The sequence below is a fragment of the Cetorhinus maximus genome, chromosome 13 (genome assembly GCF_964194155.1).
Source record: "Cetorhinus maximus chromosome 13, sCetMax3.hap1.1, whole genome shotgun sequence".
In the NCBI taxonomy this organism is placed as follows: Eukaryota; Metazoa; Chordata; class Chondrichthyes; order Lamniformes; family Cetorhinidae; genus Cetorhinus; species Cetorhinus maximus.
Genome location: NC_135891.1, coordinates 73,279,875 through 73,303,586, shown reverse-complemented (window position 1 = coordinate 73,303,586; position 23,712 = coordinate 73,279,875). Strand labels below are relative to the sequence as shown.

The 23,712-nt window shown below is 45.0% G+C and overlaps 1 protein-coding gene across 1 annotated transcript in view; it reads left to right on the top strand.

Annotated features, from left to right (window-relative positions):
- LOC144688292 (uncharacterized) overlaps positions 1-10,575 on the top strand; it is a 76,894-nt gene extending 66,319 nt beyond the window's left edge. Inside the window, exon 13 of the mRNA XM_078554724.1 lies at positions 10,154-10,575. The gene's annotated coding sequence lies outside the window, so the exon portion shown is untranslated. The remainder of the gene's footprint in view (positions 1-10,153) is intronic.
- The last annotated feature ends 13,137 nt before the right edge of the window (positions 10,576-23,712 follow it).

Genomic DNA, 23,712 nt, shown 5'->3' with positions numbered 1-23,712 from the left:
CCTAAACCTCTACTCCTCACCATCTGATCCCTTGGTGAGACAATTGCACATAGGGTGATTTGCTCTGGATGTTGTTTTCTGCGGATGCCATCTTGTGCACTGCTCCAATTTTCAGCAGAAGGCTTGAAAACACTGATTAGACATCCCCAGGTATGGAACGTTGAATCACCGCTGTGTTCTACACACAGTAAGTGTAAGGTACAAAGAAATCTAATATAATCTCAACTAACTTCAGATCTCTCCCCACAACAACAATAACTTATATTTATCTAGCACCTTGAATGTGATGAAATGTCCAAAGGTGCTTCATAGGTGAATTATAAATTCTGACACTGAGCCACATGAGATATTACACCAGATGATCAAAAGCTTGGTCAAAGAGGTAAGATTTAAAAAGTGTCTTAAAAGAGGAAAGAGAAGTAGAGAGGCGGAGAGATGAAGGGAAGGAATTTCGGAGCTGGGACCTTCGCAACTGAAGACATGGCCACCTATGTTTTTTTTTGTTCATTCATGAGATGTGGGTGTCACTGGCTAGGCCAGCATTTATTGCCCATCCCCAATTGCCCTTAAGGTGGTGGTCAGCTGCCGCCTTGAACCGCTGCAGTCCATGTGGTGTAGGTACACCTACAGTGCTGTTAGGGAGGGCGTCTCATCGACAGTGAAGGAACAGCAATATAGTTCCAGTTCAGGATGGTGAGTGGCTTGGAGGGGAACTTGCAGGTGGTGGTGATCCCATGCATCTACTTTCCTTCTCCTTCTAGATGGTAGCAGTCGTGGGTTTGCAAGGTGTTGTCTAAGGAGCTTTGGAGAGTTCCTGCAGTACATCTTGTAGATGGTACACACTGCTGGCACTGGGCATCGGTGGTGGAGGGAGTGAATGTTTGTGGATGGGGTGCCAATCAAGCAGGCTGCTTTGTCCTGGGCAGTGCCAAGCTTCTTGAGTGCTGTTGGAGCTGCACTCATCCAGGCAAGTGGAGAGTATTCCATCACACTCCTGATTTGTGCCTTGTAGATGGTAGACAGGCTTTGGGGAGTCAGGAGGTGAGTTACTTGCCACAGGATTCCTAGCCTCTGACATGCTCTTGTAGCCACAGTATTTATATGGCTAGTCCAGTTCAGTTTCTGGCCAGTGGTAACCCCCAGGATGTTAATAGTGGGGGTTTCAGCGATAGTAATGCCATTGAATGTCATGGGGTGATGGTTAGATTCTCTCTTGTTCTTGGTCATTGTCTGACACTTGTGTGGCTTAAATGTTACTTTTCACTTGATGGCCCAAGCCTGGATGTTGTCCAGGTCTTGCTGCAGTTGGACATGGACTGCTTCAGTATCTGAGGAGTCGCGAAGGGTGCTGAACATTATGCAATCATCAGCGAACATCCCCACTTCTGACCTTATGATGGAAGGAAGGTCATTGATGAAGCAGTAAGGGACACTGGGGAACATTTTTTAAAAGTTCGTTCATGGGATGTGGGCGTCGCTGGCTAGGCCAGCATTTATTGCCCATCTCTAATTGCCCTCATTAGGAGGGCATTTAAGAGTCGACCACATTGCTGTGGGCCTGGAGTCACACGTAGGCCATACCAGGTAAGGACGGCAGATTTCCTCCCCTAAAGGGCATTAGTGAACCAGATGATTGTATTTTTTTTATGACAAGTGCAATGGTTTTATGGTTGTCATCAGACTTTTAATTCCAGATTTTTATTCAATTCAAATTTCTCCATCTGCCATAGTGGGATTCAAACCTGGGTCCCCAGAGCATGACTGAGTCTCTGGAATACTAGTGGAAATACTACTATGCCGCCACCTCTTGCAGTGATGTCCTGGAACTGAGATGATTGACCTCCAACAACCACGACCATCTTTCTTTGTGCTAGGTATAACCCCAACCAGCAGAGAGTTTTCTTCCTGATTCTCATTGACTCCAGTTTTGCTAGGGCTCCTTGATGCCACACTTGGTCAAATGCTGCCTTGATGGCAAGGGCAGTCACTCTCACCTCACCTCGGGAGTTCAGCTCTTTTGTCCATGTTTGAACCAAGGCTGTAATGAGGTCAGGAGCTGAGTGGCCCTGGCGGAAGCCAAACTGGGCAGGTTATTGCTAAGCAAGTGCTGCTTGATATCGCTTTTGATGATGCCTTCCATTACTTTACTGATGATCGACTCTAGACTGATGGGATGGTAATTGGCCAGGTGGATGCCTGTGTTGTAACTGTACTGGAACAGCTTAGCTAGGGGCACGGCAAGTTCTGGAGCACAAATCTTCAGTACTATTGCTGGAATATTGTCAGGGCCCATAGCCTTTGCAGTATCCAGTGCCTTCAGCCGTTTCTTGATATCACTTGGAGTGAATCAAATCTGTGATGCTGGGGATCTCCGGAGATGGATCATCCATTCGGCACTTCTGGCTGAAGATTGTAGCAAATGCTTCAGCCTTATCTTTTGCACTGATATGTTGGGCTCCCCCATCATTTGAGGATGGGGATATTTGTGGGGCCACCTCCTTCAGTGAGTTGTTTAATTGTCCACCACCGTTCACGACTGGATGTGGCAGGACTACAGAGCTTAGATTTGATCCGTTAGCTGTTGAACCGTTTAGCTCTGTCTATCGATTGCAGCTTGGCATATATGTAGTCCTGTGTTGTAGCTTCACCAGGTTGGCACCTCATTTTTAGGCATGCCTGGTGCTGCTCCTGGCATGCCCTCCTGCACTCTTCATTGACCCAGGGTTGATCCCCTGGCTTGATGGTAGAGTGGGGGATATGCTGGACCTGAGGTTACAAATTGTGGTTGAGTACAATTCTGCTGCTGCTGATGCCCCACATTGCCTCACGATAAGAAGAGATGAGGCCATAGAGTGATTCAAAAACGAGGATTAGAATTTTGAAGTCAAGACGTTACTTAACTGGGGGGTAATGTAGGTCAGTGAGCACAGGGATGAGGGGGGAACGGGACTTCCTGCAAGTTAAGACATGAGCAGCAGAGTTTTGGATGAATTCAAGTTTACGGAAGGTCAAATGTGGGAGACCAACCAGGAGTGCATTGGAATAGTCGAGTTTAGGGTAATGACAGCATTGGTGAGGTTCTCAGCAGATGAGCTGAGTTGGGGCGAAGTTGGGTTATGTTGCAGAGGTGGAAATAGGCAATCTTTGTGATGTTATGCATGTGAGGTCAGACGCTCATCTTCGGATCAAGGTTAAGTACAGACTGGCTTGACCGCAGACTGGAGTCAATAGCTAGGGAACGGAGTTTAGAGTGGGCACCGGAAACAATGGTTTAAAGCTTCCTCATGTTTAATTGGAGGAAATTTCTGCTCATCCAATACTGGATGAGCAGTCTGATAATTTGGCCACAGTGGAGGGGTCGAGAGAGAGGGTGGTCCTCAGCGTACATTTGAAAATTAGCTTCATGTGATGTTGCGGAAGGGCAGCAAGTAGATGAGAAATGGGAGGGGCCAAGAATAGATCCTTGGGAGACACCAGAGGTAATGGTGCAGGAGCAGGTTGAGAAGCAATTGCAATTGATGCTCTGGCTATAGGGGAGTTGGTGACATCGTGGTATTGTCACTGGGCTAGTATTCCAGAGACCCAGGGTAATGCTCTGAGGACCAGGGTTTGAACCCCACTGCAGCCTATGGTGAAATTTGAATGCAACAAAAATCTGCAATTAAAAGTCTGACGATGACCATGAAACCATTGCCAATTGTCTTAAAAACCCATCTGGCTCACTAATCCCCTTTAGGGAAGGAAATCTGCTATCCTTACCTAGTCTGGCCTACATGTGACTCCAGGCCCACAGCAATGTGGTTGACTCTGGGATGGGCACATCCCATGAACGAATAAAAAAAAAAAAAATAAGAATTGGGATCAAGCATGAGCAATCCCACTCAACTGGATCACAGTGGAGAGGTGTTGGAGGAGGATGGTGTGGTCAACTATATTCAAAGGCTACAAACAAGTGAGAAGGATGCCCCGCCCCTGACACCCCCATCCGATCCCTTCTATTAAATTATCAGATTGCTTCACTGACATCCAGGGTGAGCAAAATTTTCCCCCAGTTAAATATTGGGAAGACTGAAACCATCGTCATTGACCGCTGCTCCGAACTCTGTTCCCTAGCTATTGACTCAGCCTCTCTCTTTGACAGCTTGAATTTCTGCCCATACATCTGCACGATCACTAAGGTCACCCCTTTTCACCTCTGTAACATCGTTCAACTTCACCCTGACTTTGCTCATCTGATGCTGAAACCTCATTTATGTCTGTTATGTCCAAATTTGACTATTCAAATGCTGTCCTGCTGGTCTCCCACATTTTACTGTCAACTTCAGTTCATCCAACTCTGTTGCTCGTGTCTATACTTGTACCAAGCCCTGTTCACCTATTACCGCTGTGCTCACTAATCAAGCAACGCTTTGATTTTAAAATTCTTATCCTTGTTTTCAAATCACTCCATGTCCTCTCCTCTTCCTATCTCTGGAAGGGATACAGAATCTCTGAGATATCTGCGCTCATCTAATTCTAGCTTCTTAAACATCTCTAATTTTAATTGCTCCACCAATGTGGCTTCAACTGCCTGGGCCCTAAGCTCTGGAGTTCATGCTCTAAACCTGTCTCTCCTCCTTCCTTTAAGACTGTCCTTAAAACCTATCTCTTTGACCAAGCTTTTGGCCTTTTATCCTAATCTTTAGCTGAGTGGCTAATTTTATAATTCTCTTGTGAAGTGCCTTATGACATATTATATTAAAGGTTGTATATAAATAACAATTGATGTTGTAGTGGACAGGACAAACGAAGAAAATTCAGTTGACACAAGAACTTAGTAAAAGCACCACTCAGACCTAACCAGATGCTAGAACCTTCTTTTGGACAAGCCGAAGTCTCACTCAGTTCTTGCCCTTAACTTCATGTGTATGTCAGAGTGTGGCACTTCCCTGCAGCACATATACACAGGTGCCCTGATCCAGGAGAACAGCAAATATCCTTCATCACCCAGCAGCCAAGCTGCTCCTTACCTCTGCTGTTGAAATGATGCACTGACCAAGTATAAAATAATCATGGCACCTCCCAGCCTGTCGGCAATTCAGGAAGTTGTGTCTATCATCAACTACACAATTGGTGCTTGATAAACTTGGATGCATTGCACATGAGGACAATCAGTAGGTCAACAATCATGGAGATTTCCTGTAGCTTGATGGCCCTTGCTGCCGTCTGACAAGGAACAGAGGAACTGGAGTGAACCATTCAGCCCCTCAAGCTTGTTCTTCAATTCTATTATATCATGATGGTTCTGTTTTTAAATCCCACAATATCACAAGAAATAGGAGCAAGAGTGGGCCATCTGGCCCATCTAGCTTGCTCTGCCACTCAATATGATCATGGCTGATCTTGGGCTTAACTCTACTTCCCTGCATATTTGCCATGTTCCTTAATTCCCATAGGCACCAAAAATCTGTCTATCCCAGCCTTAAACATATTCAATGATGGAACATCCACAACCCTCTGAGGTAGAGAATTCCAAAGATTCACAAATCCTTTGAGTAAAGAAATATTTCCTCATCTCATTCCGAAATGATTACCCCCTTATCCTGAGACTGTGCCCCCGTATTTTAGATTTGCGAACAGCAGAAACAATCTCTCGACGCCTACCCTATCAAGCCCCGTCAGAATTTTGTAGGTTTCAATGAAATAGTTGCTTATTCTTCTAAACTCCAGAGGGAAAAAAAACTAATTTACTCAGCCTCCCATCATAGGACAATCCCCTCATCCCAGGGATCAATCTAGTGAACCATCACTGTACCCCCTCCAATGCAAGTATATCTTTTCTTACTTTCAGACTGGGTGACCACTTTACGGAACACCTTTGGTCTGTCCGCAAGCATGACCCAGACTTTCCTGCCTCTTGCCATTTCAACACACCACCTTGCTCTCATGCCCACATGTCCATCCTTGGCCTGTTGCAATGTTCCAGTGAAGCCCAACACAAACTGGAGGAACAGCACCTCATCCTCCGATTAGGCACTTTACAGCCTTCCGAACTTAACATTGAGTTCAACAACTGCAGACCATGAACTCTCCTCTATCTTCACCCCTTTTTAAATCCCTTTTTTCTAAATTTATTTTTATTTACTTTTTATTCATTGTTTGATTCCTTTTTATCCATTTTTGTATCCTTTTTCCCCCAACCACCTCCCCATCCCACAAACAGGCCATCTATCATTTGTTCTATGTTGTTCTTTCACAGAGTGCTGACCCTTGTTCTTTAATTCACACATTTTGCTTTATCTTTATGCCACTATCAGCACCTTCTTTAGCCTTCACCACTACCATTAACACTCCCTTTGTCTTGTGTCCATGACATCTTTGTCAATCTCTCCTTAGTCCCACCTATCGCTGACCTATCCTGCTTTACTTGGTCAACCCCCTTAAGCAGTATAAATTCCATCTCATTTCTACTTCTCTTTAGCTCTGAAGAAAAGTCATACAGGCTCGAAACGTTAACTCTGTGCTGTCAGACCTGCTGAGTTTTTCCAGCATTTTCTGTTTTTATTTCAGATTTCCAGCATCCGCGGTATTTTGCTTTTATATTATATCTTTTCTTACGTGGAGACCAAAACTGCACACTGTATTCCAGATGTGGTCTCACCAAAACCCTGTACAACTCTAGCAAGACTTCATTATTCCTGTACTCCAATCCCCTTGCAATAAAGGCCAAAATGGCATTTACTTTCCTAATTGCATGCTGTACCTGTACATTAACTTTCTGTGTTCCTTGTGTAAGCACAACCAAGTCCCTTTCAGCATCAACACTTACAAGCTTCTCATTCTTTAAAAAATGTTCAGCTCTCCTATTCTCACAACCAAAGTGAATAAATTCACACTTCACTATATTATACTCTACCTGCCATCTTGTTGCCCACTCACTTAACCTGTCTATATCTCTTTGCACTCTCTTAGTGTCCTCCCGACAGCTTACCTCCCGCCTAACTTTGTATCATCCACAAACTTTGATACATTACTCTCTGTCTCTTCATCTAAGTCATTAATATAGATTAAATAGCTGAGGCCCCAGCACTGATCCTTGCGGCACTCCATTATTTACTATCTGCCAACTTGAAAAAGTCCCATTTATGCCCACTCTCTGCTTTCTATCTGTTAACCAACCCTTTATCCATGCTAATATATAACCTCCAACTCCATGCGCACTATCTTGCCTATTAACCTTTTGTATGGCACTTTGTCGAAAGCCTTTTGGAAATTCAGGTATACTACATCTATTGGTTCCCCTTTATCTACCCTACTAGTTACATCCTCAAAAAAAACTAAAAAATTTATCAAACAGTATTTCTCTTTAGTAAAACCATGTTGACTTGTTCTAATCATACTATGCTTTTCTAAGTGCAGTGTTAACTCTTCCTTCCACCTTGGTTCTGTAACCCTTAATAACCTCACCCAACAAAAATCCATCCATGCATTCAGAAGAAAAATCATGTTGGACTCAAAAAGTTAACTCTGTTTCTCTCTCTGCAGGCGCTGCCAGGCCAGCTGAGTTTTGCCAACAATTTCTGTTTTTATTTTAAAAATCCATCAATCTCAGTTATCAAATTTTAGATTGACTCCTGACCTCAAAAACCTTTTTGCGGAGTAAGTTCCAGATTTTCATTACATTGTGTGAGAAGTGCTCTCTGACATCACCTTCAATGACCTAACTCTAAATTTAATGTTATGCGCTCTTGTTCTGGACTTCCCCACCAAAGGAATCTACCCTTTCAATTTATTCAATCAATTTAAACATTTCTATCAGCTCACCACTTAATCTTCTTTACTCAAGAGAATACAAGCTTTTTCTATGCAACCTGTCTTCAATGGTGTCGTTCTGGTGAATCTGCACTTTACCCCCAAAGCCAATATACTTCCTGAGGTGCAGTGCCCAGAACTGTATTAATAAGACCATAAGACATAGGAGCAGAAATTAGGCCATTCGGCCCATCGAGTCTGCTCCGCCATTCAATCATGGCTGATAAGTTTCTCAACCCCATTCTCCCGCCTTCGCCCCGTAACCTTTGATCCCCTTACCAATCAAGTACTTATATATCTGGGTCTTAAATACACTCAATGACCTGGCCTTCACAGCCTTCTGTGGCAATGAATTCCATAGATTCACCACTCTCTGGCTAAAGAAGTTTCTCCTCATCTCTGTTCTGAGGCTGTGCCCGCGGGTCCTAGTCTCTCCTACTAATGGAAACATCTTCCCCACGTCCACTCTATCCAGGCCTTTCAGTATTCTGTAAGTTTCAATCAAATCCCCCCTCATCCTTCTAAACTCCATCGAGTATAGACCCAGAGTCCTCAAACGTTCCTCAAATGTTAAGCCTTTCATTCCTGGGATCATTCTCGTGAACCTCCTCTGGACCCTCTCCAGGGCCAGCACATCCTTCCTGAGATACGGGGCCCAAAATTGCTCACAATATTCTAAATGTGGTCTGACCAGAGCCTTAATAAAGCCTCAGCAGCACATCCCTGCTTTTATATTCTAGTCCTCTCGAAATAAATGCCAACATTGCATTTGCCTTCCTAACTACCGACTCAACCTGAAGAGAATCCTGGACTAGGACTCCCAAGTCCCTTTGCACTCCAGATTTCTGAATTCTCTCCCCATTTAGAAAATAGTCTATGCCTCTATTCTTCCTACCAAAGTGCATGACCTCACATTTCCCCACGTTGTATTCCATCTGCCACTTCTTTGCCCATTCTCCTAACCTGTCCAAATCCTTCTGCAGCCTCCCAGAATTATTATCGAAATGAGGCTTAACTAGAGCTTTACGTAGCTAACATAACTTTTATCCCTTTAGATTCCAGCTCCTTTGAGACAAAGGCCAATGCTCCATTAGCCGTTATTATTGTGTTTTATATCTATCAACTTGAGCTACTCTTACAGAAGGCATTAGTGACATGCCTGGGAGAGGAGTGTACAGCGTATTCCATAAACTGGTCCATCTAACTTTAATACACATATGGTTCATTAACCAGGAAATCACTCTGCCTTGGTGGCTGCAGTTTATAACTTGAATAGAATTTTAAACTTGTGTGAAGCCATTTTGATTTAAAACGTACCAGTTAAATGTAACTCGCTCCCAAATGACTGGGATAGGTGGGAAGTGATGTTCCACAAGGATCAGTGCTGGGAACACTGTTCTCCACCGTTTACATAAATAATTTAGAATCAGAAGTACAAAATCAAAATTTATGAATGGTATCAAATGGAGTTATGCTTAAAACTAAGAGGACTGCAACGAAATACTTATTAATAAATGTATTATGCTGACTAAGTCATTAATAACCTTGGAGAATAAGCATGTAAGGTGATACATTACTTCAATCCATTTTGAAATTCATTTATGTTTTGGTAGAAGTTTCAAGGAGGCCACATATTACTTGAATTATATGTGCCTAAATGAGGTAGAGGTCCAAAGGGAACTTGGAGTACAGGTCCATAAATTATGAAAAGTAACAACCCAGGTAAATTTTTAAAAAATTAACCAGCACTGGGTTTCATTTATAGATGAATAGAAATCAAAAGCAGAGAAATTATGTTAGACCACATTTAAAGCACTGTGCACAATTCTGGTCTCCATATTCAAAAAGGATATGGAAGCACTGGAGAAAATTTTTTAAAAATACAAGGAGAGTTTTTATCTAGAAGGAAAGACTCCCTTTGCTTAAAGCCTGAGGGGAGACCTGATGGAGGCTTCTGAAACTATGAAGGAGTTTGACAGGGTATTCCGAGAGAAGATTTGTGGAGGAGTCTAAAGCTAGGGGTCATAAATATAAGATAGTCATCAATAAATCCAATCTGGAATTCACTTTGGTTACTTAGTAGTTAGAACTTTCATATGAAGTGATTGAGCTGAATAACAGGGATGTTTTTAAGATAAAACACATGATGGAGAAAGGAATTGACAGGGCTAGGGGAGGAGGAGGCTTGTATGGGACATAAACAGCAATATGGACTAGTTGGGCCAAAATGGCTTGTTTCTGTTCTGTAAATTTTATTAAAATCCCTCCTGCAAACAAATGATCAACACATTAGTGAAAGAACTAATTCTTGTTGCAGAGATCCTGAAGCTGGTTCAGCCAAGTGTGTACATTTGTGTTCTAGGATTTGGTATCGAGTTCCCTGATTATCCTGGACTTCGTGAGATTGAATCTGGAATCTGTATGGAGTCCTCAGCTTACACTGACTGGATTGGAAGAGATTGAACAATGTTTGGACCCAGGTCTTCTCTGCCAATGTTAACCCTGACATACAGTGTGCTACTGAAATACCAGCGTCTCATCCACAATAGAAAGGGCCATTGCCTTAAAATGAATCTAAACTTACTGCTTCGACCAGACATGCCTCCAGATTAGCCTCACATGGGAATGGAAGAAATTCCAAACCAAGATCAGACCAAAGGCTTCCGAGATACTTCCTATTCCCATCATTAATTCATATTTCTTTTTCTGTTCAGCAGTGGTTACTCTGCACTGACTGGAGTTTAAATGTGCCCCTGGAAATAAACATCTGGCTGTAACACGAGAGTTAAATGAAGTCAGCCTTTCACTGTGAAGAAGTTTAATTTTGTGTGATTGAGAGGCTCGATGTTAGATAGAGCGCATGTCAGCTTTCAGGAGTATTCTAAAGACACAGACTGCCCCTCCTTCTGACAGGGACAGGGGGAGAGAATTCATCATGAATTTACAGAATGAGAGGAAAGGCCTGGGCAATACACAGTCACACTTGGACCGGTATAACACATGTCTGTTTGAGGTGGCTGCTACACCCGACTGGATTCTACTCTCCAATTCCTGCAGGAATATCAGAGGATTAAGGAAAGAATATTGCAGGCGTGAACTACACCCCTCCCCCCGCCCTACCCCACAGCCAGAGCAGGCCACTGACTGACAACTCTGGAGATTCCTCTGCATGCAAGGATTTTGTCAGATTAATATTTTGTTTTCCATAGATCTCTTCATATACTTGTTTCCTCTCACAACATCAGCAGAGTTTGTGATTAGGCAAGTTGCACTGTTCTCATGGAGATGGACAGAAACAATGTTCATCGTTCCAAAGTCCAATTTATAGCCTTAGCCAGTTAACTACAGCGAACAAAAGGGTAGAACCAGGGGTCCCTGATGGTCCTCCCCACCCCTGGACACTGACCCCCAGGGTCACTGATAGTGTCCTCCACACCACACCCCTCCCACCCCCGCAACCCCTCGACACTGACCCCAGGGTCCCTGATAGTCTCCTGCATGCCCTTCACACTGACCCAGGGTCACTGGTTCTCCCATGTGGACCCCAGGGTTTGAATGAATGTATAAAATCTCTACTGATTCTCCAGGAAATGGGAGCTTCTGCCAAATCTTCAACTGCTCTGAACTGTGACTTCTGTGCCTGGTCTCCCACATTGCTTCTGAAATAGACAGCTAACCATGACCGATTTCTAAGAGATGTCCCACATCACCCTGGTTCCAAGTACTAAAACAATCTGAATGGACCAGTGACTATTCCGAGAAGAACCAGGCAACTAAAAGTGACACAGCAGGGTCATGGTCTCGGTATTGGCCCCAGGACAAAGGTAAACACCTGAATTGACAGTCACTCTAATCACAGAATTGTCAATCACTCATAGATCCAGAAACATGCAGCACCTGAAGTCTTCCAGAGGATATGTTCAATTTTCTGAGACAAGAATGAGCAATCTTGTTCCATGTACTGTGTAGTCCCCATACGTAGTGTATATTGTAATCAGCATTATGTTTTGGCTAATATTTTAGAAAATGAACATGTCTTGTGAAATTCTTACTGAAACCTTTCTCCACCTGTTATGGAACCGTAGAATCTAACAGCACAGGAGGACAACATTTGGAACATCATTATGTGTCCAGTTGCCTTTTAACAGTTATTATTGAACTTGCTTCCACCACCCTTCCAGGCAGTGCATACATTACCATAACAACAGCTTGTGGAAGAAGAATTTCTCCTCATTGCCCATCTGGTTCTTTTGCCAATTATCTTAAATCTGTCACTGCCTCTTACCCACCCTCCTGCCAATGGAAATAATTTCTCGCTATTGGACCCCCTTGCCAGTGACACCCATATCCCATGAAAGAAAAAAAATCCCTAGGGTTAGAAGAATGAGGAGATCTCATTGAAACATGTAAACTTCCTATGGGAGATGCTACAAGAATGTTTCCTCTGGTTGGGAATCTAGAGTTAGGGGGGTCATAGTCTCAGAATATGAGGTTGGCTATTTAGCACTAAAATCAGGAGAAATTTCTTCTTATGTGAATCTTTGGAATTCCCTATGCCAGAAAGCTGCAGATGCCCTGTCTTTGAATATGTTCAGGGCCGAGATCAATAAATCCTTGGGTATTAAGGAATATGGGGATGGTGCGGGGAAACTGGGGTTGAAGTAGATCACAATCTTGAGCTGATTGAATGGCACAGCAGGCTTTTAGGACTGAATGGCCTATTCTAGCTCCTATTTCCCATGTTCTTTTGTTCTGGGTACAGTTCCACTAACACTCAAGAACCTTGACACTATCCAGGGCAAAGCAGATTGCTTGATTGGCCCCCCATCCACTACCTTAAACGTTAATTTCCTGCACTAACGGTGCACAGTGGCAGCAGTGTATACCATCTACAAGATGCACTGCAGCACCTTGTGTGCCAAGGTTTCTTTGACAGCACCTTCCGAACCTGTGACCTCTAGAAGGACCAGGGCAGCAGACACATGGGAACACCACCACCTACAAGTTCTCCTCTAAGCCACTCACCATCCTGGCTTGAAAACATATCACTATTCATTCATGGTTGCTGGGTCAAAATTTTGGAACTGGATCAGAAGGTTATTCCCCCCAGAGTCTTCAGCACAACACTTCACTTCAGACTCTGATGCAGTATTGAGAGTGGGAGGGCTGAGGGTGCTGTACTATCAGAGTGTTGATATGAAGAGGTCCACTTGTAAAACACACTGGGGGCACCTGTGGTTGTGAAAATTGCTTTGTTAAGTGCTAATTCTTTCCTCCTGAAGACAGTAGACATTTTAAGTATTTCTGCGTATGGGGTAGAATTTTACAGCCCCTCCCAGAAGATCCCACCGAAGTTGCTGGGCTTTTGAACAGCTCACTGCATTTTACAGCCCCAGCCCTATCCCCGCCGCCATAAGGCTGCAAAGTTCCCCTCATGGTTAAATGTAAAAAGATGGTTCAGAAATTCATCTAAGGGGTTATGTCAAAGAAGGAGAAGAGTTATTTTAGCAGCAGGTTCTTTACAATAATAACCATCACTGGCCTGAACTGCTCCTGGTTGTGAATATAAGAACAAAGAAAAGTACAGCACAGGAACAGGCCCTTCAGCCCTCCAAGCCTGCGCGGATCATATTGCCTGTCAAACTAAAATGTTTTGCACTTCCGGGGTCCGTATCCCTCTATTCCCATCCTATTCATGTATTTGTCAAGCTGCCTCTTAACCACCACTATCGTACCTGCTTCCACCACCTCCTCTGGCAGCGAATTCCAGACACTCACTACCCTCTGCGTAAAAAGCTTGCCCCGCACATCTCCTCTAAAGTTTTCTCCTCTCACCTTAAATCTATATCCCCTAGTAATTGACTCTTCCACCCTGGGAAAAAGCTTCTGACTATCTGCTCTGCCCATGCCACTCATAATTTTGTAAACTTCTATCAAGTTGCCTCTCCATCTCCATTGCTCTAGTGAGAACAATCTGAGTTTCTCCAACCTCTCCTCATAGCTAATAACCTCCAGACCAGGCAGCATCCTGGTAAACCTCCTCTGCACCCTCTCCAACGCCTCCATATCCTTCTGGTAATGTGGCGACCAGAATTGCACGCAATATTCCAAGTGTGGCCTAATCAAGGTTCTATACAGCTGCAGCATGACTTCCCAGCTTTTATACTCAATACCCCTGCCAATGAAGGCAAGCATGCCATATGCCGTCCTGACTACATTATCCACCTGCATTGCCACTTTCAGTGACTTGTGGACCTGTATACCCAGATCCCTCCGCCCGTCGATGGACTTAAGGGTTCTGCCATTTACTGTATAATTCCTACCTGCATTAGACCTTCCAAAATGCATTACCTTGCATTTGTCCGGATTAAACTCCATCTGCCATTTCTCCGTCCAAGTCTCCAATCGATCTACATCTCGTATCCTCTTCACTATCTGCAACTCCTCCAACCTTAGTGTTGTCTGCAAACTTACTAATTAGCCCAGTTACATTTTCCTCCAAATCATTTACGTATACTACAAACAGCAAAGGTCCCAGCACTGATCCCTGCGGAACACCACTAGTCACAGCTCTCCATTCAGAAAAGCACCCTTCCACTGCTACCCTCCGTCTTCTATGACCAAGCCAATTCTGTATCCATCTTGCCAGCTCACCTCTGATCCCGTACGACTTTACCTTCTGTACCAGTCTGCCATGAGGGACCTTGTCAAAGGCCTTACTGAAATCCATGTATATAACATCCACTGCCCTTCCATCGTCGATCATTTTTGTCACTTCCTTGAAAAACTCGATCAAGTTACTGAGACACGACCTCCCCTTCACAAAACCATGCTGCCTCTCACTAATACGCCCATTTGCTTCCAAATGGTAGTAAACCCTGTCACGAAGAACCTTCTCCAATAATTTCCCTACCACTGACGTAAGGCTCACAGGCCTGTAATTTCCTGGATTATCCCTGCTACCCTTCTTAAACAATGGAACAACATTGGCCATTCTCCAGTCCTCTGGGACCTCACCTGTAGCCAGTGAGGATACAAAGATTTCTGTCAAGGCCCCAGCAATCTCCTCCATTGCCTCCCTCAGTACTCTGGGGTAGATCCCATCTGGCCCTGGGGACTTATCCACCTTAATATTCTTCAAGATGCCTAACACATCTTTATTGATCTCAGCATGATCCAGGCTATCTACACACTCTTCCCTAGACAAATCAACCACTAAGTCCTCTTTGGTGAATACTGATGAGAAATACTCATTTAGTATCTCTCCCATTTCTTTTGGCTCCGCACAGATTCCCACCTCTGTCCCTGAGTGGCCTTTCCCTGACTACCCTCTTGCTTTTTACATATGTGTAAAAGGCCTTGGGATTTTCCTTAATCCTGGTTGCAAATGACTTTTCATGACCCCTTTTAGCCCTCCTGACTCCTTGTTTAAGTTTCTTCCTACTTTCTTTATATTCTCCACGGGCTTCATCTGTTCCCAGCCTTCTAGCCCTTATGAATGCTTCCCTTTTCTTGTTGACTAATCTCACAATATCCTTCGTTATCCAAGGTTCATGAAACTTGCCATACTTATCCTTCATCCTAGTAAGAGTCTATTAATGATGTGGTATCTTACAGAGCCCACTTACAATCCTGCCTCCCTAAGACAAGGGGTGGGCTGGCCATATGAGGAATTAGGAGATTTCACCAATGCCCTGATGGATGGCTCCAACATGCTGTGTATCCCAATGCTGTGAGAATCCCCCACTCCTCTGCAGGAGTCAGTCCTCCTGACCAGGACCATCCTGTGTCTAATAATGAAATGATAATGAGTTGCAGAGAGATGTAAAATCCCTATATGTGGATTCCTGCTTCTTCGGATAGTTCCAGGCAAAGTGAACCCAGCAGAAAGTCTTTCTATCACTCGTGCGACTTAATGAAACATTAATAATTTGTGGAACATTGTTTGTCAGAGAGGAAAGCAAGCTCCCAGAAGCTATAAATGCTGGAGACACAGACCCCTTAGAGCCCAGTCAAGCTCCATTTTAAACTTGTTCAGGTGACAACTTCACAGATATATTCACACACAAAGACAGATTGGCCCCCAACTACGTTGTACAGTTTACAGTGTCAGTACGCTGGGCAGAATCGTCCCAGATTTGCACTAAGTGTGGTAACAGGCAGGTAAAATGACATTTTACCCACCGGCTGTGATGGCGGGTTCTCGTGCTGTCTCATCCCAAACCTCCCACGTTATTTATGCATTCCCGGAAAATACGCCGTTTCCATGCCGGGCGCCTTATTTAAAGTCCAGCCGCACGCACACATATCTCAGTGCTTCCAGGCCATGACTACTGCAGGGAGGATGTCCACGAAAGGCAAGAAGACTGCAGCCCCCATGTTTGGCAACGTGTCACTGGAATGCTGCTTGGATGCTGTGTCAGCCCTGCCTGATTGTCCTCTACCCCCACTCTGGCAGCGGTGTTACTAACAAGGCTTGGGAGGCAGTGGTCAGCGCCAATGCCTGCAAAAGAGGACAGCCACCCAGTGCCGCTACAGGATGAATGGTCTCATCTGTTCTGCCACTCTTCTCATCACACTCAACTCTCACACTGAAACACATCACACATCCACAGGGATCTCAGACCTCAAGGGACAACACCACTAACTCTCACACACACCCTCACATCTCCATCAGGCTCATATCCTCTGGAGCTCACATCCTCAATCCGTCCATGTCTCCGCTCACCACACAAACATAAACGCAGTTCCATGTGCCCTGCTCACACACTCTCCATCTGTTTTCATGCAGGAGAAGCCTGCTCACAACAGCAGGGAGGAGTCCCAGACTGGGGGTGGAGTGGCCCAAATTAGGCCCCTCACTCACTTTGAGGAGCGTGCCATTGTGTTGACTGGTGAGGATGCGGCAATGGTGAGGTAGGCGGTGAACACCCACCTAAGGATCCTGCACCACATCATCCCTCTCTCGACACAACTGAAAGTGCTCGCTCTCCTGCTTTTGACTCTGCTGCCATGCACTAATTATCTCTATGTTGGTTCACAGGGAGCTCTGTCAAGCGATCGACATCCTCAGCCAGCCAGTCCCTCAGCTCTATCCGCATCCTTATCTGTAGCCAAGAGGACAACTCCGGTGAAGAGGTGGAAATAAGCAGCCCAGAAGACCCATCACCACAGAAAGAACAGCCAGCCCATGAGTGATTCTGGAGGGAAAAGTGTGTGTGGCGGGGCCTTTCGGAGCTTCGTGCAAATACGCTCACATGCACATGGATCCTTCACGTGTCATACTCATCTCAATGTCCTGAGCATTTTAAATGCCTGCTGGGGTTCGCTTTCAGCTGACCTGCATCTCCGCCACCCACTGATCGCACTCCCATGCAGCACATGATCTCACCCACCATGACTCTCGTTTCACTTTCGATTTAACAAGCATAGTCTGGTTTCACTGCATTGTGCGCTCCCCATTTTAACCCTCCCCCAGTTACCCATTTCCTCTCCCACATCACAGTTGACTTCCCCAGCATCACCTTCCACCTTCTCTCTGTTAACTACCAGTCACAACCTTTTTCCTTCGGGGATGCCCAGGAGAACGTGCATGTTCCCTTCCTTCCCGAAAATCCCACCCCCATCCACATCCATCTCCCTGACCACCTCCTTCCCACCCCCAGGGTCCCTGTCTGCTTCTGGGTCCCCACCAACCACTCTCACTGTCCCTGCTATCACTACCGTCAAACCCTCACCCTCCCACCCTACTGCCTTACCCTGCCCTCAGTCATTTTCGCCCTTTCTCCATACCACACCCACCCTCAGTTCTCTCCCAGGAGGCAGACATGGACCTATCCGACCCCTCCTGTGCTCATTTACCTGCAGATCCCTGCTCCGCACCCCTTCCCCCTTCATACTCCTTCCCCCCTTTACACTCCTTCCACCTCCACACCCCTTCCCCCTTTTGCAAACCTTCCCCACCTTTGGACCCCTTCCCCCCAGTCCTCCCACACACAACCCCTCCGGACTCTCTGCCCCATCCCCCCCCACTTAGTCCCTCCTCCTTCCTGACCCCTTCCTCCACCCTTACCTCTTCGGCCACACTGAGTCCTTCCCTCTCCTCACTCCTTCCTCCAGCTTCTTCGTCCAGCCTCACTTCTTCCTCCAGCCTTACTCCTAGCCCCTTCCTGAATCTTTCTTCCACTCTTACTTCTACCTCCACCTTTACTCCCTCCCCTCCTTCCTCCTCCCGGACAACCTCGCCTCTCCTCACCCCTTCCCTTGCACCTTCCACTCCCTTACACCTACCTCCCCAGTTGCTGTTTTCTCTCCATTCCCCTCTCCCCCATTCCCCCTCCCAACCTCACCCCATACTGACACCTTCATTCCGCCCCCCCAACCTCACCCCATCCTCTCACCTTCATTCCCCCTCCCAACCTCATCCCCCGACACCTCTTTCTCTCCCAGCTGATCCTAACCCTTTCTCTCCCACCCCCTCAACCATCACCTGTTGTGAGCATCAACGGTGACTATCCAAATTCTGTGTGCTGCTTCGCAACAGAGCCATGTCCGTGAGAATCCACCCAGGATGCGGTGGACATTCCTCTGGTGTGCCGTTGATATCGGGCTCCAGCATCTCCTGCTCCTCGGATGTCCACGATGTGAGCAAAGCCCTGGCGGGTAATTCCCTGCTTCTGCATGTCACATTTATCAAGACGTATTCTACACCAGTGTGATTTCCCGCCAACGTGGGCGGATGATCCAGCAGGGGGTACGATTCCGGCGGGCAGGCTTAATAATGATATGATGTATTACAATGAGGTTCCCGACCTCTGATGGTGGGCTGAGTGGACGATCGCGATTTGGTTTCACACTGTTGTAAAATCGATCGCGCCACATTGTCTACTCACGCCACTATCACTATCTGCGTATAAGGTCCTTCCTCACGTTTTCCCTGTATCTCTTGCCCAATACCTTAAACCTGTGTCCTTAGTCCTTATACATTCAACTAATGGGAAGAGTTTTTTGTTGCCTACCTTATCTCAACCTGTCACAATCTTGGACACCTCAATCAAAATCCCCTCAATCTCCTTTACTCCAAGAACATTAATCCCAACTTTTCCAACCTAACCTTGTAACTAAAATCCCCCATCCCTGGAACCATTCTGGTAAATCTGCTCTGCACCGTCATGAGGACCCTCACAACCTTCCTAAAGTGTGGTGACCAGAACTTGATGCAATACTCTAGTTGTGGCCTAACCAGAGCTTTCTAAAGATTCAACATAACTTCCCTGCTTTTGTACTCAGTGCTTCTATTTGTGAAGGCCCAGATCCCATATGCTTTGCTAACTACTCTCTCAATATGTTCTGCCACCTTCAAAGATCAATGCACATGAACTCCTCGGTCCCTCTGCTCCTTCACGTGCTTTAGAACTGTGCTATTTAGTCTACATTGTGGCACCCTATCCCTTCTGCCAAAATTCATCACCTCACAGTTCTATGTATTAAATTTCATCTGCCACTCCTCTGCTCATTCTGCTAGCCTATCTATGTCCTGTTGTAGCTGATTTATATCATCCTCACTGTTTGGTATCACCAGCAAATCTTGAAATTTTACTCCATTTTCCAAGATCCAAGTGTTACGATCCCAGCTGAGGTTACCCCAGGACAAGCTTGATCCCAGAGTGGAACCCAGCTTGATGCATCCTAACTTTTTTTTTGTTTAGATACGTGAAGAGTAGCTGCTGTATAGAGTCACAGGAGTCAGATGATGAACTTCTAACAAAAGAATAAAACATTTATTAAATAAGGAAAGATGAACTATGTTACAATACTCATTCACCCACAACTATACCTTTTCAGATATATACAGATTTGTAAGGATAACACAAGTTATGAAAGCTTTCTTATACACTATTGGCCACAGTAAGTACACAGCCCATGTAAATCTATGGCACCCTGCGCTCGGACACAACACACTCTGAAACCAAGTGACAGATGCCACTCAGTCAGATGCTATTTATCTCTCCTCAACTCCCCTCAGACGCTTGTCACACCATGAGCCAACAAGTCTCACTGAATTCCATCTTTCACACCAGGGTTTCCAACCTCAACTTTCCAAGACCTCACCTTGCAATCTTCTCCCAAACCAATACTTTCACTCAGACGCCTTCCACAAGGGTTCATCCCCAGGGTTTCAAACTCTCCTGGGTCACCACATGCATTCAAGCTGTCTTCCCCGCACTCTGTCTCATTGAATCAGCTGTCAACAGTACTCCACTGTTTTGCATGCCCATAGCAAAGAGTTACAGACCTACAGCCATCTCTTTGGTCCTTCTGGCCTCTCACTTTAAATCTGCTTTCTGCAGCTTTTGTCTCTTTAAATCAGAAGCTTGGAGCCTTTCTCTCTGCCCCTCACTCTTCACTTAACAGAAACTTTTCCAGGTTCCTGTCCTTTCTTTGACTAGAAGGTCTGCCTGAGATTTTCCCCTGTTTCTGTCTCACTCACCTTGGGACCTTTTGGTTCTTTTGGGAAATCTGCAGCTCCCTCTCCCAGTGTTTAGTCTCTCTGGTTCAAGTTCAAACTGAACTTAAAACTGCTGTTCCTTTAGTTTTTCTGTGTGTCTGTGGGAGGGACCTGCCCCAACAGCACTGTTCTTCTACTCTTGTTTGCTTAACTTAGCTTACTGTCGTAAAACTCTCATTAGAAATGCAGGCACCTTTTAAAGTGAAACTAAAATTCAATTTCTTAATACACAGATACAGAAATACAAAACAAACTCAAACTGTAAAGCTAAAACTCATTCCTAACACCCACAAATGCAAATATTATAACTTAATTGAACTACCTTATTTCCTAACACAAGTCATTTATATATCGCACAAGCAGTAGTCAATCCTACACTGACCCTTGGGGAAAATCACTGTCTACATCCTCCAGTCTGAAAAATAACCATTTACCATGACTCGCTGTTTTCTGTCCTTAAGTCAATTTTATACCCAAGCTGACACTGACCCACCATTCCATGAGCCTCAATTTTGGTAACCAGCCTTCAATGTCAAACACTTGCTTAAAATCCATATAGAAAGCACCCACTGCATTCTCTACATCAACCTCTGTCGCTTCATCAAAACATTCAATTGGTTTAGTTAAGTATAATCGGCCTTTTACAAATCCTTGCTGGTTCTCAATGAACTCAAATTCCTTCAAGTGCCTGTTGATTTTTTTCCTGATTACTGTTTCTAAAACACTTACCCACCACTCATGTTAAACTAACTGGTATGTAGTTTCTAACACTGTTTTTTTCTTAAATGAGGGTGCCACATTTACCACTCTTCAATTCTCTGCCACCTCCCCATTCTCTAAGGAAGATTGGAGATTGTGGCAAGCCCTTCTGCTATCTCCACTCCCTTCTGTATTGCTGAGAAAAGAGAAATGTCAAAGCTTTTTGTCTTGTACTCATCAGGACACTTTACAAGAATACCAATCTAACAATCTATACTGTTATATAAATAGGTGTTTGGTAGTACAGAATTTGAATATTGCTGAAAAAAGACATTTTGTCAAAGCAAAAACAAAAAGTTTTCCACTCAGGACAATCGCAAGAATACCAATGTCAGGGGAAGCAACAACTTTATACCGTATGAGAAGGGAGGACTGATTGGTTGGCAAGTGGATTCTGATTGGTAGAGGTGTTGCCATGGGAAATGCACCAGTTAATTGTGACTGACAGTTAACTGCGAGCATTGTTTGAAATTTTAAATTAGGCAGCTTGATCTTGATTGGTCAAAGCATTGCCCTGAGCAATGAACCAGCGAATGGCTGTCACTTATTTTGTTTAGCTAAAACAGGCACAATATGTGTACATGTTCTTTCTGTCTGCAAGGAACAGAGCCCCTTGTAGTAATATATATAGTTTCCAGTACGCATAAATGTGCCACACTGTAAGCCCAACTGACAAACTTAAATTGGTTGTCAGCATAATCTTTAGCACCCTGAGGATTATTTAGCAAATGTTGTCCAATCACGGGATCACATCCAATGTTGGACACTGTTTTGAGTTTTGCATTGGCTGATTGGGTACGGTCTGTGCCTTGCTCATTGCAAACAGCGAAAGGGACGTGCTGCTTGATACAATCTGCCAGTCTTTGGGATGTACGGCCTAGCATCTCACTGGCACTGAAATTCATACACCACGTTACTCATTTGTGTGATAGGCAGAATGCTTTTTGGTTTGATGGCAGCATCCTGTTAGTGGTGAATACCACTCATGTTGCTCCTGTATAGTAGCAGCTTGAAACAGCTAGCTTCTCCTGCTGCTCAAGTTTGTGAGATACCTTGCCCTTCCAGGGTAACCTGAGGTTACTGGGCACTTTTAAGGACTGAAAGTGACGGCCTTAGGCCTGTTCATGAATTTGCGTGATATACAGCGTGAAATGATCTGTCATAGTGTCATAGAGGTCTACAGCATAGAAAAAGGCCCTTTGGCCCATCAAGTCTGCGCCGGTCAAACAAGTACCTAACTATTCTAATCCTATTTTCCAGCACTAGCCCCATAGCCTTGTTTGCCATGGCATTGCAAGTGCACATCCAAATACTTCCTAAATGTTATGAGGGTTTCTGCCTCTACCACCCTTTCAGGCAGTGAGTTCCAGATTCCCACCACCCTCTGGGAAGAAAAAATTCTTCCTCACATCCCCTCTAAACCTCCTGCCCCTTACCTTAAATCTATGCCCCCTGGTTATTGATCCCTCCACCAAGGGGAAAAGTTCCTTCCTGTCTACCCCTCATAATTTTATACACCTCAATCATGTCTCACCTCAATCTCCTCTGCTCCAAGGAAAATAACCCCAGTCTATCAAATCTCGCCTCATAACTAAAACTCTCCAGCCCAGGCAACATACTGGTAAAACTCCTCTGCACTCTCTCTAGTGCAATCACATCCTTCCTATAATGCGGATTCCAGAGCTGTGGTCTAATCAGCGTTTTATACAGTTCCAGCATATCCTCCCTGCTCTTATATTCTATGTCTCGGCTAATAAAGGCAAGTATTCCATATGCTTTCTTAACCACCTTATCTACCTGTCCCGCTACCTTAAGGGACCGGTGGACATGCACACCAAGGCCACCCTCCTCCTTGGTACTTCGCAGGGTCCTACCATTCATTGTGTATTCCCATGCCTTGTTTGTCCTGCTCAAGTGCATTACCTCACACTTATCCGGATTAAATTCCATTTGCCACTGATCAGTCCATCTGACCAGCCTGTCTATATCCTCCTGTAGTCTAAGGTTATCCTCCTCACTATTTACCACTCCACCAATTTTCGTGTAATCCGCGAATTTACTGACCAACCCTCCTACATTCAAGTCTAAATCGTTTATGTATACCACGAACAGCAAGGGACGCAACACCGATCCCTGTGGAACCCCACTGGACACAGGCATCCAGTCACAAAAACACCCCTCAACCATCACCCTCTGCTTCCTGCCACTCAGCCAATTCTGGATCCAATTTGCCAAGTTGCCTTGGATCCCATGGGCTCTTAACTTCGTTATCAGCCTCCCATGCAGGACTTTATCAAAAGCCTTGCTGAAGTCTAAGTCGACTATGTCAAATGCATTGCCCTCATCTACACACCTGGTCACCTCTTCGAAAAATTCAGTCAAATTGGTCAGATATGACCTCCCCTTAACAAAACCATGCTGACTGTCCTTGATTAATCCCTGCCTCTCCAAGTAGATTAATTCTGTCCCTCAGAATTGCTTCCAATAGCTTCCCCACCAATGAGGTTAGACTGACTAGCCTGTAGTTCCCTGGTTTATCCCTTCCTCCCTTCTTGAATAATGGCACAAAATTGGCTGTCCTCCAGTCCTTTGCCACCTCTCCTGTGGCCAGAGAGGTATTGAAAATTATTGCCAGCACCCCTGCTATCTCCTCC